Genomic DNA, 18,520 nt, shown 5'->3' with positions numbered 1-18,520 from the left:
TCCATCATATTTTATTTTTGAATTGTTGTGTACACCAGTTGAAGAATTAAACTTAAAAAGAACGAAGAGAATTGCTTCAGGGAGGTTACATATTAGTAAATATTCCAACACAAAACCTATTAATTTAAAAATATAACAAAACGTATTTTCAAGAGAAAGAATGATAACTTGATTCTTTGCTTTGATGAGGTTGAGTTAGATTTGAAGAGAGAAAACATAAGGAGATATACATGTAACTTGTTTTAAAAAAAAAAATTATAGATTTTTAATTGTGAAAAAAGTTACTTGCATGAGTTTTTTTAAAGGTAGTATAGAAACAAAGATAGTTCAGTCCAACATGATATATCCCTTTGATGGATAGATAGTTATAAATAAGTTGTGATTAATATAGATCACGACGACAAAATCATTGATACAATATTTGTACTCACCTAAATCCCGAGAGTCTTTATGCCATCTTAACGCAAATGTCATTGTTATTTAAAATCTTCCATTTCACTCACCCTAGGATACTGCCAACGCCCTATTTCCTATTGTAATGTTCTTCCTCTTTTGAAAAAAGGGAATTAATACCTGTAACATATACAAAAACATTATACTACATTCAAGAAAATTTTATAATTTGGTGCATGTTATTTTTACTGTATAAACTGTCTTCCATTACAACTCTATAAATTATCTTCCATTACAACTCTGTAACATGGTGCATAAATTATGTGAATATTGCATATAATTTAAAAATATAAGTATTATGATGATCATTTTGCTATGTGAGATGATTTTAGAATAAATAAATAGATATGAAAATGAGAGTTCATGAGACAACATCATAGTATTTGATTTCTAATAAAGACGGAACGTGTACCTGTTATTCGATTTTCTTCACCTATTACTATTATTGTTCCATTTCTTTATGTATTTTCTTGCCTTGAATATTCATTGTGTTGCTCAATATATTTTATACAAAAAGAACAAAAAGGAGAAGTGTATCATCAATGTGATATTGTAAAACATAGAAAAGTAATAAAAAAGATGAAGAAGGAGATGTATTTTGGGATTAAAAAAATATGACTCAACAAATCTTAGCAACATTGATTCAATGTGTGATTGTATCCCGTTTTCATCTTTTATTTCAATGTGTGATTGTATCACGTTTTCATATTTTATTCAATATTGTGATTTTAATTTGTTTCCGGTTTTCAAACAAATAAATAAGTGCTCTATCAGTTATGTAAATGTTAAGGGTGACAATTATTTTTATTCTTTCATTAATCGTGGACAAAATTTAATGGGTAAAAAGATAATTGTCTAAGGGTAATTTAGGAATTAAATTAGGTCACACTAAAGAGTATATCCCTTTTTATCTATAGGTCTAAATATAGTTTTAAATCTTTATAGGATTATCATTTCCAGTACTATTGATAACAAATGTATGTAATCTTGTTTAAGTGGAGTTTTAAGGGAATAATTAAATTGATAACAATGTTGTAATCTATATTATTTGTTAGATGAATCTACCAGAATAATTCCATCCATTGATCTCACAAAGAAGTTGATCACAAAATTTCTAGCATATATTCACGGCATGTTAGAAGTGATGGACACTCGTCCATTGAATTTTACAAACACAATGAGAACACAAAGATATGTATGTCATTTAACATACTGGAAAAAATGTTTCAAATAATTCATTAATGGCAGAATTCAGACTGTAAATTTTCATTCTTAAACCATGTTTCCAAGACAAACACACAATATCAATTTATAAAGAGAATAAACTAACCAATTTTCAAATCTTAATATTTTGTCAAATTTTGCAGTCATCAAATGGTTGATGAGAATGAGTCTTGGTGGAAAAGATTGAATTTTATCTTGTAAGATGAAAGATTGAAAGTAATTCTAATTTTGAGGGATTGAGCAAGATGAATCAGTTGAGAGGGATTATACAATCTTGAAATTTTGCATTGGCATATTCATGTGCAAACTGATTTTTCAGTGTGTGGTAACTGGTAGAGAAGTTAGGAAACTCTATAAATTGTCTTCCATTACAACTCTGCAACATGGTGCATAAATTATGTGAATACTGCATATAATTTAAAAATATAAGTATTATGATGATAATTTTGCTATGTGAGATGATTTTAGAATAAATAAATAGATATGAAAATGAGAGTTCATGAGACAACATCATAGTATTTGATTTTTAATAAAGAAGGAACATGTACCTGTTATTCGATTTTCTTCACCTATTACTATTATTGTTCCATTTCTTTGTGTTCTTTCTTGCCTTGAATCTTCATTGTGTTGCTCGATATATTTTATCCAAAAAGAAGAAAAAGGAGAAGTGTATCCTCAATGTGATATTGTAAAACATAGAAAAGTAATAAAAAAGATGAAGAGGGAGATGTATTTTGGTATTAAAAAAAATATAACTCAACAAATCTTAGAAATATTGATTCAATGTGTGATTGTATCCCATTTTCATCTTTTATTCAATATTGTGATTTTAATTTGTTTTCGGTTTTCACACAAATAAATAACTGCTCTATCAGTTATGTAAATGTTAAGGGTGACAATTATTTTTATTCTTTCATTAATTGTGGATAAAATTTAATGGGTAAAAAGATAATTGTCTAGGGGTAATTTAGGAATTAAATTAGGTCACACCAAAGAGTATATCCCTTTTATCTACAGGTCTAAATATAGTTTTAAATCTTTATAGGATCATCATTTCCAGCACTATAGATAACAAATGTGTGTAATCTTGTTTAAGTGGAATTTTAAGTGAATAATTCAATTGATAACAATGTTGTAATCTATATTATTTGTTAGATGAATCTACCAGAATTATTCCATACATTGATCTCACACAGAAGTTGATCACACAATTCCTAGCATATATTCACGACATGTTAGAAGTGATGGAACTCGTCCATTGAGTTTCACAAACACAATGAGGACTCAAAGATATGTATGTCATTTAACATACTGGAAAAAAGTTTCCAATAATTCATTACCGGCAGAACTCACACTGTAAATTTTCCTACTTAAACCATGTTTCCAAGACAAACACACATTATCAATTTATGAAAGAGAATAAACTAATCAATTTTCAAATCTTAATGTTTTGTCAATTTTCGCAGTCATCAAATGGCTGATGAGAATGAGTCTTGATGGAAAAGATTGAATTTTATTTTGTAAGATGAATGATTGAAAGTTATTCTGATTTTGAGGAATTGAGCAAGATGAAGCAGTTAAGAGGGATTATGCAATCTTGAAATTTTGCATTGGCATATTCATGTGAAAACTGATTTTTCAGTGTGTGGTAACTGGTAGAGAAATTAGGAAACTCTATAAACTGTCTTCTGTTACAACTCTGTAACATGATGCATAAATTATGTGAATACTGCATATAATTTAAAAATATAAGTATTATGATGATCATTTTGCTATGTGGGATGATTTTAGAATAAATAAATAGAGATGAAAATGAGAGTTCATGAGACAACATCATATTATTTGATTTCTAATAAAGAAGGAATGTGTACCTGTTATTTGATTTTCTTCACCTATTACTATTATTGTTCCATTTCTTTGTGTTCTTTATTATCTTGAATCTTCGTTGTGTTGCTCGATATATTTTATTCAAAAAGAACAAAAAGGAGAAGTGTATCCTCAATGTGATATTGTAAAACATAGAAAAGTAATAAAAAAGATGAAGAGGGAGATGTATTTTGGGACTAAAAAAATATGACTCAACAAATCTTAGCAATATTGATTCAATGTGTGATTGCATCCCGTTTTCATCTTTTATTCAATCTTGTGATTTTAATTTGTTTTCGGTTTTCACACAAATAAATAATTGCTCTATCAGTTATGTAAATGTTAAGGGTGGCAGTTATTTTTATTCTTTCATTAATCTAGGAAAAAATTTAATGAGTAAAAAGATAATTGTCTAAGGGTTATTTAGGAATTAAATTAGGTCACACCAAAGAGTATATCCCTTTTATCTATAAGTCTAAATATAGTTTTAAATCTTTATTGGATTATCATTTCCAACACTATTGATAACAAATATGTGTAATCTTGTTTAAGTGGAATTTTGAGTGAATAATTCAATATATAACAATGTTGTAATCTATATTATTTGTTAGATGAATCTACCAGAATTATTCCATCCATTGATCTCACACAGAAGTTGATCACACAATTCCTAGCATATATTCACGACATGTTAGAAGTAATGGACACTCGTCCATTGAGTTTCACAAACACAATGAGGACACAAAGATATGTATGTCATTTAAGATACTGAAAAAAAAGTTTCGAATAATTCATTACCGGCAGAATTCACACTGTAAATTTTCATACTTAAACCATGTTTCCAAGACAAACACACAGTATTAATTTATGAAAGAGAATAAACTAACCAATTTTCAAATCTTAATGTTTTGTCAAATTTTACAGTCATCAAATGGTGGATGAGAGCGAGTCTTGGTGGAAAAGATTGAATTTTATTTTGTCAGGTGAATGATTGAAAGTAATTCTAATTCAAAGGGATTGAGCAAGATAAAGCAGTGGAGAGGGATTATGGAATCTTGAAATTTTGCATTGGCATATTCATGTGAAAACTTGTTTTTCAGTGCATGGTAACTGGTAGAGAAATTAGGAAACAGTTTTTTTATAATAATAAACTATTAAAGTGAAAGAAGGAGTTAAAGAGCAAATTAGTCTTAGGCCAACCCAAAAAGTGGTATTCCTTTTAAGTGTGTAAGTTTCTTCTACAAGGGTAGGGAGACCCAACGATTTTAATAGGTTTATAATAATTATAAATACTTAGGGCTTGTCCACGATGACGAGAAGTCTTGTATGGTGGTATTTCAAGATAGTTAAAGAGACATGATCACGTCCACGTGAGGTGAGAGACTCTAATGATAATCAGTGATGTTTGGTAGCAAACGTGTGGTTATAGGCAATCGTCTATTAAAACTGTGGCCAACGTTGTGCTAGTTAGAATGTAGAGAATGTATATTACTTAGAGTTGGTTCCTTAGAATCTGCCTATTTTCCCTTTGAGGGAAGATGTATTTATGAGACCTCTAGGGCCTAGGTTTTTTGTGGAAATTATCGTTGTCCACTCACTCAATGGTCGACATTTGAATCCCTATTTTAAAGGGAGTCTTGAGTTAGTTAATGACTTTGACTTTCTCTCTTTCCAAGAAGAGTCTTATCCCACGTTTCATGTAATACCCTAATTCCCCAACTTAACATATATTAAAATAATTTAATTTTTAAACTCGCCATATAGTGTGTCACACATGTTTCACCAAACAAAAAAAAGTACAATCATATGAATTAAGCAACAAAACAACAAGGTTTGACATATAATGTTTCGACAACAAATGAATATCAAAGTGGTTCAACAACTCCAAAATTAATACGACATATGACAACGAAATATATAACAACTTGTTCTTAGTGCTACATACCAGAGCGACTTCGCTAAACAACCGAACGATAAACAACTAAATAGGCCTCAATGTCGTCCTCTAGCTCAAGCGGATACTTTTCTACCTGATTGTTTGTACTCTAGAGAAGCACAAACACCGTAACAAACAAACAAGAGTGAGAATATGTTAAAATATATTAATGGTGCAAAATATAGCAAGGGTAGCATATTCATCACAATCATCAATCACACGTTTATTCGCAACAATAAAGAATAATAATGATTACTCGATCACACATACAAGTATATATGAAAATGTACCCTCTAATCGACTCTACATGCACGCGATGTCAAACTGGACATCAGAGGTATGTTATTAATTTTCGTCTGTACTCGCTCACGGTCCCCTCTTCTGAACCAGAGCCCACCATAATCGTCATTGATCCCCATTACTGAATCAATAACTTTCACTTATCCCATTACTGAAATCAACTACTCGCTCTCGGTCCCCACTTCTAAACCATATCTAACCATCAAACTGAAGTTCGTACACCATGATGCATGAACTCAACAACAACATGCTAATATGATCATTAAAATCGTCCCCACTTCTCACCGTGTACATCGCCAATAAGGTCATCACCTCAACACAACAAGTAGGATATGAAAATACATTCAACAATACATAATCATACAATTATACACACATTCCAAATGTTATACGATTCCTCATAATATTTTATCATAACGATTTGTCACATTCTTCGTCAACTTGTAACAACCCTTAAATTCATAATCATATAAGTATTCAATAATTATATCATAAGACTTTCAAAATTAAAACACATCATTCATATTTTCATGTACATGTTTAATCTCTAAAACATTATTATAAGGCAGTGTTACGCGTCAGCTATCCAAGGCTTCAAATTGCGCCTCAAACGGAGTCACGAAACTCAAGTTACGCTCGAAAGGGCACACTTGGTACAAAATCCAGGAAGCTACTATGACCACCTGTAGTAGCTTCTATGACCCATAGCACTCCCAGCTATTCCCCCTTGGACACGCCTCTGGTAGAAAAACCAGAGGGCTGCTACGGTCACCCGTAGCAGTGCCCAGAAATCCCAAAAATTGTTTCGATTTCGTGTGGTCGCTCTCGCTTTCCAACCCTGCATCAGACCCCAAACCTTGATTTTAACCTATAACAATCCCAATCTTGAAGAAACCCTTTTGCCATAAATCTTGCCTTGTACTTTGAAATTTCACCATTTGGTCTCAATTTTAGCTTGTAAATCCACCTTACTATATAACTTTCTTACTTTAGTGCTTAACCATTTCTCAGGTTTTGTTCTTCTCAATTGACCTTAGCTCTTCCTTCACGACACCTTGTCAATTCTTAACTTTCATGGCTTGATTGTATTCAATTGGATCTGACTCGGCCATCATGAATTCTTCAATCAGCTCACCATTATTACTTATGGCTTGATTAGTTAATCTTTCATAATTAGTTAGTCTAACTAATTAAGTTTTGGCCCTTGTTGATATAATCATTTTTCGAGTTTGTACAACCAAAATTTATTGCTCATCATGTAAAGTGGTGTTGATGTGGCTTGGAATTTCACTTTCTTGCATTAGATTACTTGGTCCTTTTAACCAACTTCATCTTATGCTTTCATCAAATTATACATATCTTCTTATTAACACATTATTCTTATTTGGTGAGAATAATTTTTGCGCACCTGTGGAGTAGTAGCCAACCAAGATTGTGGCTTGACCTATATCATATAGCTTCTTCTTGAGTTGCTCAAGTACACGTCTGTAACACAATAAGCCAAATATATTGCAGGTGTTTGACACACCTCAAGCGGACGGGAAATGTCGTAGTAGTTAAAGAAGTACCGAACCTCAGAGATCAATGGTTAATTACCAATTTATATCTTATCGGTGTAAAGCTAGAGCAATCGAGTAATGGAAAAAAAAGGCGACCTAAGTGAAAAAGCAGTTAAGTCAAAACAACTTATTTAAAAAAACACTTTTGGGAAAATAACTTAAATGAGAATTTCTTGAAAAATGATGGTAACAATAGAGCTTAGGGTCGTGGTTTTTATTTTGATGTTTCCATATGATTCGAACTACATCTATTACGAGAATCTAAACGCGTTTATAGGAAAAATAACTTATTTTGAATAATACATGCTTTCGCTAGTGTATTATTCGTATCTTTCGGCAAATAATTCGTCAGCTTTCGCACGTCCGAATTATTTTCCGGAAGAGAATTTAAAGTGTAGCTACGAAGTTGGGATAATCCTCAATTAAGTTCGAGTGCTTTCGCAGTTTCAAACCTAATTGTTAGAAAACTAGTTTTCGGATGCTTTCGCACATCTTTTCAGATTGTGTTAGACATCTAGGTATTCTTTTACTTTCGTATTAGGAATTAGCAATATGGATTCAAAAAAATTCTGAAATAATTGCGCATAAGTTTCTCGTAATTGATTCATAATGAATTAATAGATAATACATAAATAAGTTCCATGACCCTTATCCCTGAGAGGACTACTCACTCATGGTGAGGGATAACTTATTCAAAACAGTTTTCAGGATAGACAACATAATCAATAATCAACAATAGAGATAAAACAATGATGAAAAGAACCTGATTAAAGGAAAATGAATGCTTGAATACAATTCTGATCCAGTGCTCTCAAAGTGGAGACTTTTATAAGAAGCAGCAAAATAAAGCGTGAAAAATAAAAATTGGAATATAATATTGGATGCTTAAAACTAAGTACCAACTCTTAGTTTTATAGATTATTCTAAAAATGGCACAAAACATCAGCTTCAATGCTCTTAAAAATATAATAAAGTCAAATTGGAAGGTGGGGAGTGACAAAATCAGCAGCAAATCGATCCGAGAAAGGAAACAAAACTTTCAAAACTCGTTTGCCTGCTACGGGTGCCCGTAGCAGGCCACTACTGTGAGTGTAACTTTTGTTAGATGTGTTTTATATAATGTTAAAAGTATGATTCTTTAGCGTTAATGTATATTAGACGGTATCATCTGAATCTTTATGTGCATCTTAGCATTAGGAAGCATAAAACTATTTGGAAACAATGTGAAAAAGGTTTGATGCATCAAACATGCATGAAAAATCATTTTTTGGTGAAAAATAGCATTACAGGTCAACACGTGCAACTACAAGTCGACTTATGGAAAAACTTTTTTGGCTATAGGTCGACACATGCAGTCTATAGGTTGACACATATATTATTGTATTAAAGTCTGTAGCCTCTGTCTCATGTGTCGAGTCTTCAGGTCGATACATAGGGAGCGCATAACAGCTATAGGTCGACACATGACTTTAGACAGGTAGACCTATGCATCGAACAGGTCGACACATAACTTTCATAGGTCGACCTATCCGATGTAATTTTTCAAAAATTCATACTTTTCTCAAGTCCTTCGCATTTCCTTTTGCCCCAAAGCACCCATGCATATAAATACTTCATACATGCATCATTCTCTAATAAGGTTTCTAGAGTGAGGAAAACCTACATGAATTCAGGATTTCAAAGCATCTCATCATCTTCAATTCAATCTATGCATACACACAATCAAACTACATATAATCAATTTTTTATTGGGTTCCATCTAGATTAGGATTGATAACGTCCAATTAGGTTTATTGTACCGAGAATATTGGGTTGAGATCTTTAAGGGATTCAAATAAGAAAACTGAGGTGGAGTTTTCCTTCAAGATCTTTAGGGTTTGAAGGTTTTGGATAAGATTGTGCAATTCGGGTCCGATCAAGTGAAATCCTTGGGACTAGGTGTGTCGTGCAGGGGAGTAGCATGAAACGGTGGATCATGTTGATAAATCTTGGGTTCAACAAGTATGCACTTAGGATTAATTCAGTCGGGTGAAAGCCTTGAGACAAGGAGGTCATGCAAGGAAGTATCAACAACATGTGAATTGAAGTGGCATTGTTGGTGTCTTGATCAATCTTTGATCAAGGGTTTTGGAGGTGCTAGAGTCAAGAACAAACTTAGGGTTTGTGGAATTTGATTTCTCATCTCATGTATACATACATTTTCAAATTAAGATTTATTATATTAATATATCAATTCAAATTCAAATTGAGGGCAGACGTACTCATAGCAAGGTCGATTGGGGAACTTCCTAAATAAATCCTTATATATATATATATATATATATATATATATATATATATATATATATATATATATATATATGTTTTCTTTTTCGATTTACAAATTATCGATTACTTTGATCTCTTGATCAAAATTGTTTGGATAATAATTTTTAAATTATTGTGAAATTTGTGTTGTTATAGTAATCACATACCTTTTGGTAGTGATTGGATTTCTAAGAACTACAAACATTACAAACATCCAAACTTTGTTAATCACACACAAAGTGTTCGAAAAATTGTTTCTGTAGTTGTAACAAATTTGAGATTAAGTTATTGATTAACTTAACTCGCAAAGCAAGAGTCACCACCTTGTTTTTATTGTTTCTAAAGAAAAAGGGAAAAAGTACGAACAAAACCCAAATAAGTTTTAAAATAAAACTAATAAAAAGAGAACAATGGTCTAGGGGTTAGTTATGCAAAATGAAGGTATTAGCACCCTAAACATCCATGGCAATCCATGGGAACCTCTTTGAAAATATATACATTTTGGTTTGAAAAAGGTTTTGTTTGTTAAGAGATTAGATAGATGGGAAAAGAAGTATTTTTTTTTATGTTTACCAAGACTTTTGAAGTCTCATGCTTATGTACCAATAAAGTGCAATGGAGGACCAAAACCTCGTAATTCGTGGTAAAAATAACAAAAGGAGTTTGTTTTGATTCATTTTTAGGAGAATACTCAACTAGTCACTCACAAGTATGAGAATTTTGCATCATCATGAGAAGGGCTCCAACTTGGATAAGGATCAATAAGTATGCCACTAACTCTCACAAATGGAAAAGAATTATCATCAATGATATGGGGATAGGAGAATTATATCTCATCTATGGAAATGACTCATGTCTAATGCCTTGAGAAAAGTTTTGAAAGGAAAAGTGCGCAAGGGCACAAAATGGTTTGAATGAGTTTAGAAATTTTCAAGTCTTTTGAAATTGGTCTAAACATGTTTAAGATGAATTTTCACTTATTCAAGAAAAAGGGTTTGAAAATCACTTGACAAAAGTCAAGGTTTATTGAGAAAGTGGTTCAAGTTTAAAAAAACAAGAAGGTTTTGAAAAAGAGGGAAGATTTTGAAAATTAAAGAAGGGGAGGAGAAGAAGAGATTGTCCTAGATCATAAAGTAAAAGTTAGGGAGGAAAGATCTAACCAAGAAATAGCAAGATTTATGACATAAGTCAAGTAGGAATTCTCTCCTTCGGATTGAGCCTCAAGCAATTCAAATAAGCAAATAATAATCTGTGTATCAGATGAAACCAAAGTAACCAATCCAAGTCTTCGTAGAGAAATCCAAAGTCATAGGTATCAAATGAATTCCAAGGTCTCAAGTTACAAGTTCCAAAGCAAAGGTCAAGATCCTAATTCTAAGTCCATAACTCCACAATGATGCCAAGGATAGTAACCACAAGTCCATGAGTTAGGAGAAACAAGATCCATTTTAGGTTTTTCTTATTAATGTTTTCTTTACAATGATATAAAAGAACATTTCAAATGGACAAAGAACAAAATGACATAATCACAAAGAATATGATATGAAATTCTAAACATGGAGCACAAAGTAAATGACATAAAATAAAGGCATAAAGTAAATGACATAAAATAAAGGCATAAAGTAAATGACATAAAATAAAGGCATAAAATAAATGACATTAAAATAGAAATTAATATAAGCAAAGAGTTAGTGAGGGATATTAGTGAAGATGAAAATACGTTTTTGGTTATTTTTTGGAGAACACTCAACTATCCACTCATAAGCATGAAAATATGAACTTATACATCATTTATGAGAAGGGCTCCAACTTGGATAAAATCAACAAGTATGCCACTAGCTCTCACAAATGGAAAAGGAGCAACATTTTCATACAATACCATGTGGAATAGGAGACTTACAATCTCACTTATAAAAATTTCATTCGCTTTGGGACAAATTTAACACTATGTTAAGCAATCAGAATTGGACTTATGTAGAAGTCGCAACTATCTGAGGTCGGTCAATAATAATGTTTGTGTTAATACATACTAGAAAACTGATATGTCAATCATTCTCCTAAAGCCATGCCACACAAGAAAATAAAAGGGGGAGATGACCAATCACAAAGGCTAGGAGGATGGTCAATTACTTCAACCCATACTTCATGATACCTAGGATGAACTTATGCATCAATCCAAAGTATCTTAAATGATTCATGATCAATTAGGAGGTAGATTTGAAATGATGAAAGTTCATCAAGAACCAATCCATACATCATGAACAAGATGAACACAAATCATCCAATTGATCAAAGGGGAAAGAAAGATATGAAGAAGAGAGACACAAGAGAAGTCACACCCAAATTGGATCAAAAATTTGATCAAGTCATCATCAAAATCAATCATCCATTTTGATGGATTAGGGTTTTCACCCCATTAACACCCAAGATCCATTGAGTTTGATGAGACTTGAAGTCCAAACCAGCATGATCCAAGGCCATCAGAAATTCACAAGGTCATACAAATATAAAATGCAATTAAATGAAATAAAAATGAATCAAAGGTATTTTTAAAATAGAAATAAAATGAAAAATCTATAAAATCCTTCAAAACAAAAAAATAAATGGCCAAGAAAATTATGGAAGGTTAGAAATAAAATAAGAAATATATAATAAAATTTTCAGAATTTAAAAATGTAGAAAAGTATTTTTAAATCAATTAAAACAAAGGAGAAAAGATAAAATTTATGAAAAATAGAAAATCAATGAAATAAAATATAAAAAAATAAAAACAGATGAAGAAAAATAAAAGAAAATTTTAGAAATTATTTTGGGATTTTTGGATAAAAAATGAAACTACTATGAATTTTTAAATAAAAAGCAATTAAAAATAATAAAAGAAAAATAATTAAAATCAGAAAAAACACGGAGCGTTGGATAACGCCTCATTAATTGACGTGGCAGATCCAACACTCCAAAGGTTAGGATGCACGATGGAACACACTGCAAGCCAAACACGGGATCTAGTTTAAATCCAACCAATCAAAACATTTCAAATTGCCAACGTGTTTGATTCAAACTCAAACAACCTGAGAAAACTCCGACCGTCTTCTCCGATGAACTCTCACTAAAGTTTCGTCGTTTGGTAAATTCAAGACACGGGACCACCCCCATTGTGATCCTCTTCTCATCCTGAATTCAACCTTATGCTCCAAATTCATTTATCTAAATCGAGTAAATAGAATTTCAAAGAAGTTTCAGAAAGAAGCAAGCCACGAAAAATAAAATAAAATGATGAACACGATCAATCAACACTAGATAAGTTAGGGAAAAGCATTAGAGAGTGAAGGGCTACATTGTGGTAACTTGTTTGAGTTCAAATGATGCTCAGAACTACCTTGTCTAGATGGTGCTCAGAAGTTGATGAAGCTCGATTTGGTTAGAGCACTTCAGAAGGTCTCAGAGCTTGGGAATTGATGCAAAAGTTTCAGAGGATGCCGAAGATGCTAATGGAATCAAGAAATAGGATTAAAATAAACTGAAACTCAAAAAACAATAGTTGAATTTTCTAGAAAAAAATCAAGTTGCAGCAGGGGTTTCTTGGCTCTCTAAAGCTTGCAAATGAAGGCAACAACTTCCTCTATTTATAGCGAATGTGCTTGGATCCAAATATGTGTCGAATGATGTTGAATTCGTGCACGAATTTGATCCAAGTGTGTGAAAAGTGTGACTTGAAACTCATCAAAACTCAGCCAAGTGATGCGCTTTAAGTGTCAATTAACTTATTGAGGCTTGTTAAAAGGTGTTTAAGACCAAAACACTTGCTAATTTGGCTTGGAATTAAGATTAGTCATGATTAAATTTCGAGCAATGGTGATTTCTTCAGTTTCAAGTCACCATGTTCAATTCAACGGGGCATCCTACTCAAGAGGCTTTTTGATCCCATTCTTTTTGCAATGTGTTAACATCATGGCCAAGATTACAATGTGCCAATAAAGGTTGAATTTGGATATTTGAGCACAAATTTATGGCATGTTGAAGTTGACATGAAAAACTGGTTATGTAACTTAGAAAAATTTGAGTGTTTCATGGCTGAAAATGACCTATAATGTCTCAATGCATTCCGTGGCCTTCCAAGCGTAATCTGACTTTGGTCCTTGAAGCAAACTTGTAGAGGGTATAACCAATGGAATTTTGAAAAAATAATCAACTTCATATGTTGAAAATTGAAGAAGTTATGATCTTTGAAAGTTGGGAAAAGTCACTTGAAAATAGGTCAAATTTTCACTAAGTCCACAAATGACCTATAATATCTCCAAACTTTTGATGATGCTCCAAGCATAATTGGCTCTTGTCATGTAAAGAGAGGTTGTAGAGCATGTTGAAAAGCGTCATATGAATAAAGGGGCATTCAAAAATGTTGATAATTGAAGGAGGTGTGATCCTTGGAACTTTGACTTCATATTATTGACTTTTAGATTAAACCACTTGTAACAAACTTGTGTATTTGGACTTCTCTTGCATTTCAAATCACATGAGTGATCACATGAACTCAAGGTAAGGTGTACTTGATTTCCTCTTGATTAAATTACTCAAAGATTGAAGTTACTTATTGAATAAGGCATGAAAATAAACACACGAACCTTTGACTTTCTTTGAGAAGTAGGCCACCAAACTTTGAGATGTTTTTGATTTGAGGAGCCCTACCTTGCACAATAGACTTAATAGAAACAATACATATTTTTAGTATTTGATTAATTGTTAGATAAGAAATAAATAAAATAAACATTAAAGGTAAAACAAACCAACAATGAGGTGATTGGTGATCCCTGCAAGAAGCAAACCCAAAGAAGAAGAAAAAAGGGCAAGACCAAAACGTGACCTTGCTTGTATGAAAAAATGCAAATGAGATGTGGGATCTTAGGGTTAAAATTTTGGGTATGAGAGTTTCAACTAGTTTTTTATGTGTTGTTATCATTGGAGATAGACCATTACTATATTAGAGTATTCAATTTAGTGTTTGAAGTGTTGATTAATCAACTTGTGGATTATTATCATACCATTGACACTCTTACGCATATTCGGGATTTTCAATAGTAGGTTCAGTTAGACGATTTTGGATCCAGGAAATAATTGAAACTTACTTCCGCATTATAAATTTTTCTAAATAAAATTTTTTAATAAAATTTTAACTTGAGATCTATTCACCCCTTCTAGATCTAGGCATATCGTCTAACAAGTGGTATCAGAGCTCTGGTTGTTTTCGGACTTAAGATTTTCTTATTAGATAATGGCTACCGAACCTAAAGAGGTGTATAATAGAGCACCTATTTTCATCGGCAAAAATTATGGCTATTGGAAAGCTTGTATGCATATTCATATCAACTCTGTTGATATGGGTGTATGGGATGTCATCATCAATGGTCCTAAAAAAATTACAATGACCAATGGTGCAGGCGTCATTGTACCAAAACCGGAAAATAAATGGAATGATAATGATAGGAATTTATGGTCTCATGATTGGAAAGCACAAAATATTCTCATATCCGCATTAGGTGTTGATGAGTATTATCGTGTCTCTCATTGTGAAACCGTCAAAGCTATGTGGGACGCATTAGAAGTTGCCCAACTAATAAGGTGAAACAAGCTACAATTAACACATTAAACCAAGAGTTTGAACTCTTTCATATGAAGCATGGTGAAACCATTTCTGACATGCAAAAGAGATTCACACATCTTATTAATAAATTGAATACTCTAGGTAAATCTATATCCAATGTTATTACTACTAACAAGGTTTTAAGATGTCTTAACAGGGAACGACAACCCAAGGTCACCATGATTAAAGAAGCGAATTATCTTAAAGCACTTGATCTTACTACTTTGTTTGGTAAATTAGAAGAACATGAGAAAGAACTTACTTGCTTGGAAAAACATGAAAAAGAGTATGAAAAGATGATGAAGAAAGAGAAAGGTGAAGACAAGGAAGAGGTGAAGAAGTCTATTTCTCTAAAGACTTATAGCTTCAAGTCCTCAAAGAATGAGCCTAGTGAGTGTGAAGAAAGGAATGACAAGAACTCTGATGATGATGGTATTGGGCTATTTGTCAAGAGATACCAAACATATATTCGGAAGAACAAAGTCAATCATTCCGAAGGAAACTTGGCAAAATTTAGAAGGAAGTCCAAGTCTTCAAAGGAAAGGTAAATTTAGAATCTCTTGTTATAATTATGGTGAAATTGGTCACTATAGACCCGAATGTCCCATGATTAAGAAAGACAAAGAAAAAGGGCATAACAAGAAGTCTAGTAAATCTAGAAGAGCTTATGTAGCTTGTGAAAGTGCAAGTGATTCCTCAAGAAATGAAAGATCCACTTCAAGTGTAGAATCGGACCACATTCTTCTCATGGAAAATGGAAGGAAAAAGAAACAAGTAGGTCCTTCTAAACTTGAGCTTAGTAGTGATTTATCTTATTCTAAATTGCAAGACGCTTTTGATAATCTTCATAGAGAAGCATTAAATGCTTCTAAGAAATTAGCTTCACTTGAAAAGATATTTTTGCAATTAGAAGCTAAAGTGTTAGAATCTGAAAGAAAGTTGGAAGCTATTAATAAATCTATGATAGATATTTAAAGTGACAAGAATGAGAGTGAATAGCCTTCTAGGTTTGGTTGTGAATCTTGTCATAATTGGCAAAAAGAGATAAATGCTCTTCAAGTCAAATTAGACAAAGCTTTACAACCTAAAAGCGTGTTTGTTATTGATCCTTCTAAGTATGAAATATATTTGAATCATCCATAAAAAAAGCATAAAAAGTTCAAAAAGGATTCGAATGATAAAAGCATACATCATCATAATCTATCTTGTCATTATTGTTGCAAAAAGGGTCATACCATTGGAAAGTGAAAATTTAGGAAAATATTAGTTCCTAAAGGAGCCTCTCAATGGTTGCCTAAATACAACCTTGATTTCACTCACTTCCAAGGACCCAATGAAATTGGGTACCTATTTCCTTTGTTTAATTCTACATGTTGAATGTCTTGAATCTACCGAAAAGACGTGGTATCTTGATAGCGGATGTTCAAGGCATATGACAGGTGACTTAAAGCTTTTCATTGACTTTGTGCCAAAGAAAAATGGGTTAGTCACTTATGGAGATAACAACAAAGGAGTTATTCTTAGAAAAAGTTAGTGTAAGTAATCCCTCATCTACTACTATCTTCAATGTAATACTTGTGGATGGTCTTAAACACAGCCTCCTTAGCATTAGCCAACTTTGTGACAAGGGTTTTAAAGTCACTTTCACTAATACTTGTTGCTTATTTGAAAATAATGAGAATAAAGATTGTTTGTTTAAGGGCTTGAGAGTCAATCAATAATACTTATATGCTAAATTTAGATGATGTGTCCTTGGTTGGTACTAAGTTCCTTGCTACCATGAGTGAAAACTCTTGGTTGTGGCATAGGTGCTTAGCTCATATTAATTTGACTTACTAAACAAGGTAACCTCAAAGAATCTAGTAATTAGTCTTCCTAAAATGAAGTTCACAAAAGATCATCTATGTGAAGCATGTACAAATGCGGAAGCAAACGAAGTTCTCTTTTAAATCGAAAAATGTTGTTTCAACATATATACCTCTTGAACTTCTTCATATGGACCTCTTTGGTCCTTATAGGATCAAAATCTTAGGTGGAAAATATTTTGGCTTTGTTATAGTTGAAGATTATTCTAGATTTTTTTGGGTTATGTTTTTGTCTAGTAAAAATGAGACGTACTCGACTTTCAAACAATTTTCTAGATTGTTCCAAAATAAAATGAATTTGAAAATTGTTTCCATCCGAAGTGATCACGGAGGAGAGTTTGAAAATATTCTCTTTAAAAAGTATTGTGAGAAACATGGTATTTAGCATAACTTCTCGGCTCCTAGAACTTCACAACAAAATGGGGTTGTGGAGTGTAAAAATCGAGTTTTAGAGGAGTTAGCAAGGACGGTGCTTAATGAAGGTAATTTACCAAAGTACTTCTGGGTTGATGCTATTAGCACGGCGTGTTATGTTTTGAATAGGATATTGATACGTACTATATTAATAAAACCCCCTATGAATTACTTAGAGGTAGAAAACCTAATATTTCTCACATTCATGTCTTTGGATGTAAATGCTTTATTTTGAACAATGGAAAGGACAGTCTAGGTAAATTCGATGCTAAAGCCGATGAGGGTATCTTCCTTGGATACTCACAATCTAGTAAGGCATATAGGATTTATAACAATAGGCTATTTATAAGGTCCCAAAAAATGTTAGGAAAGGTATGTCTTTTCATGATATAGGTGTGTCTTCACATGACATTCTCAATGAAGTCGATAAAGGGATTGATCAACCTCAAACAGATGAAAATGATAAAGTAGAAGATGGTGATTACGAAGAGGAAAAGGAGGAGAGTCTGGCTGCAGTGGACAATCTTCCTTTGACTTGGAGAACATCCAAATATCACCCTATTGATAATATTCTTGGAGATATCACAAGAGGCGTGACAACACGCTCTAAGATAAGTAACTTTTGTTATCACTTCGCTTTTGTGTCACGTGTTAAGCCTAAAAATGCTAAAGATGCATTAATTGATGAGCATTGGCTCATGGAAATGCAAGATGAGCTAAATCAATTTAAAAGGAATGACGTTTGGGACCTTGTCCCGCGTCCAAAACATCATCAAGTAATAGACACAAGATGGGTTTTTAGGAATAAGCTTGACAAAGATGATGTGATACCCCAAGATAAGGCTTGGTTAATCGCTCAATGGTATAACCAAGATGAGGGTATTGACTATGAGGAGATTTATGCTCCGGTCGCCCGACTTGAGACCATACCCCTTCTTCTTGCCTTTGCTTGCTCTAA

The sequence above is a fragment of the Lathyrus oleraceus genome, chromosome 4 (genome assembly GCF_024323335.1).
Source record: "Lathyrus oleraceus cultivar Zhongwan6 chromosome 4, CAAS_Psat_ZW6_1.0, whole genome shotgun sequence".
NCBI lineage: Eukaryota > Viridiplantae > Streptophyta > Magnoliopsida > Fabales > Fabaceae > Lathyrus > Lathyrus oleraceus.
The sequence above is the reverse complement of the archived record's forward strand: the minus strand, read 5'-3'. Positions refer to the sequence as shown.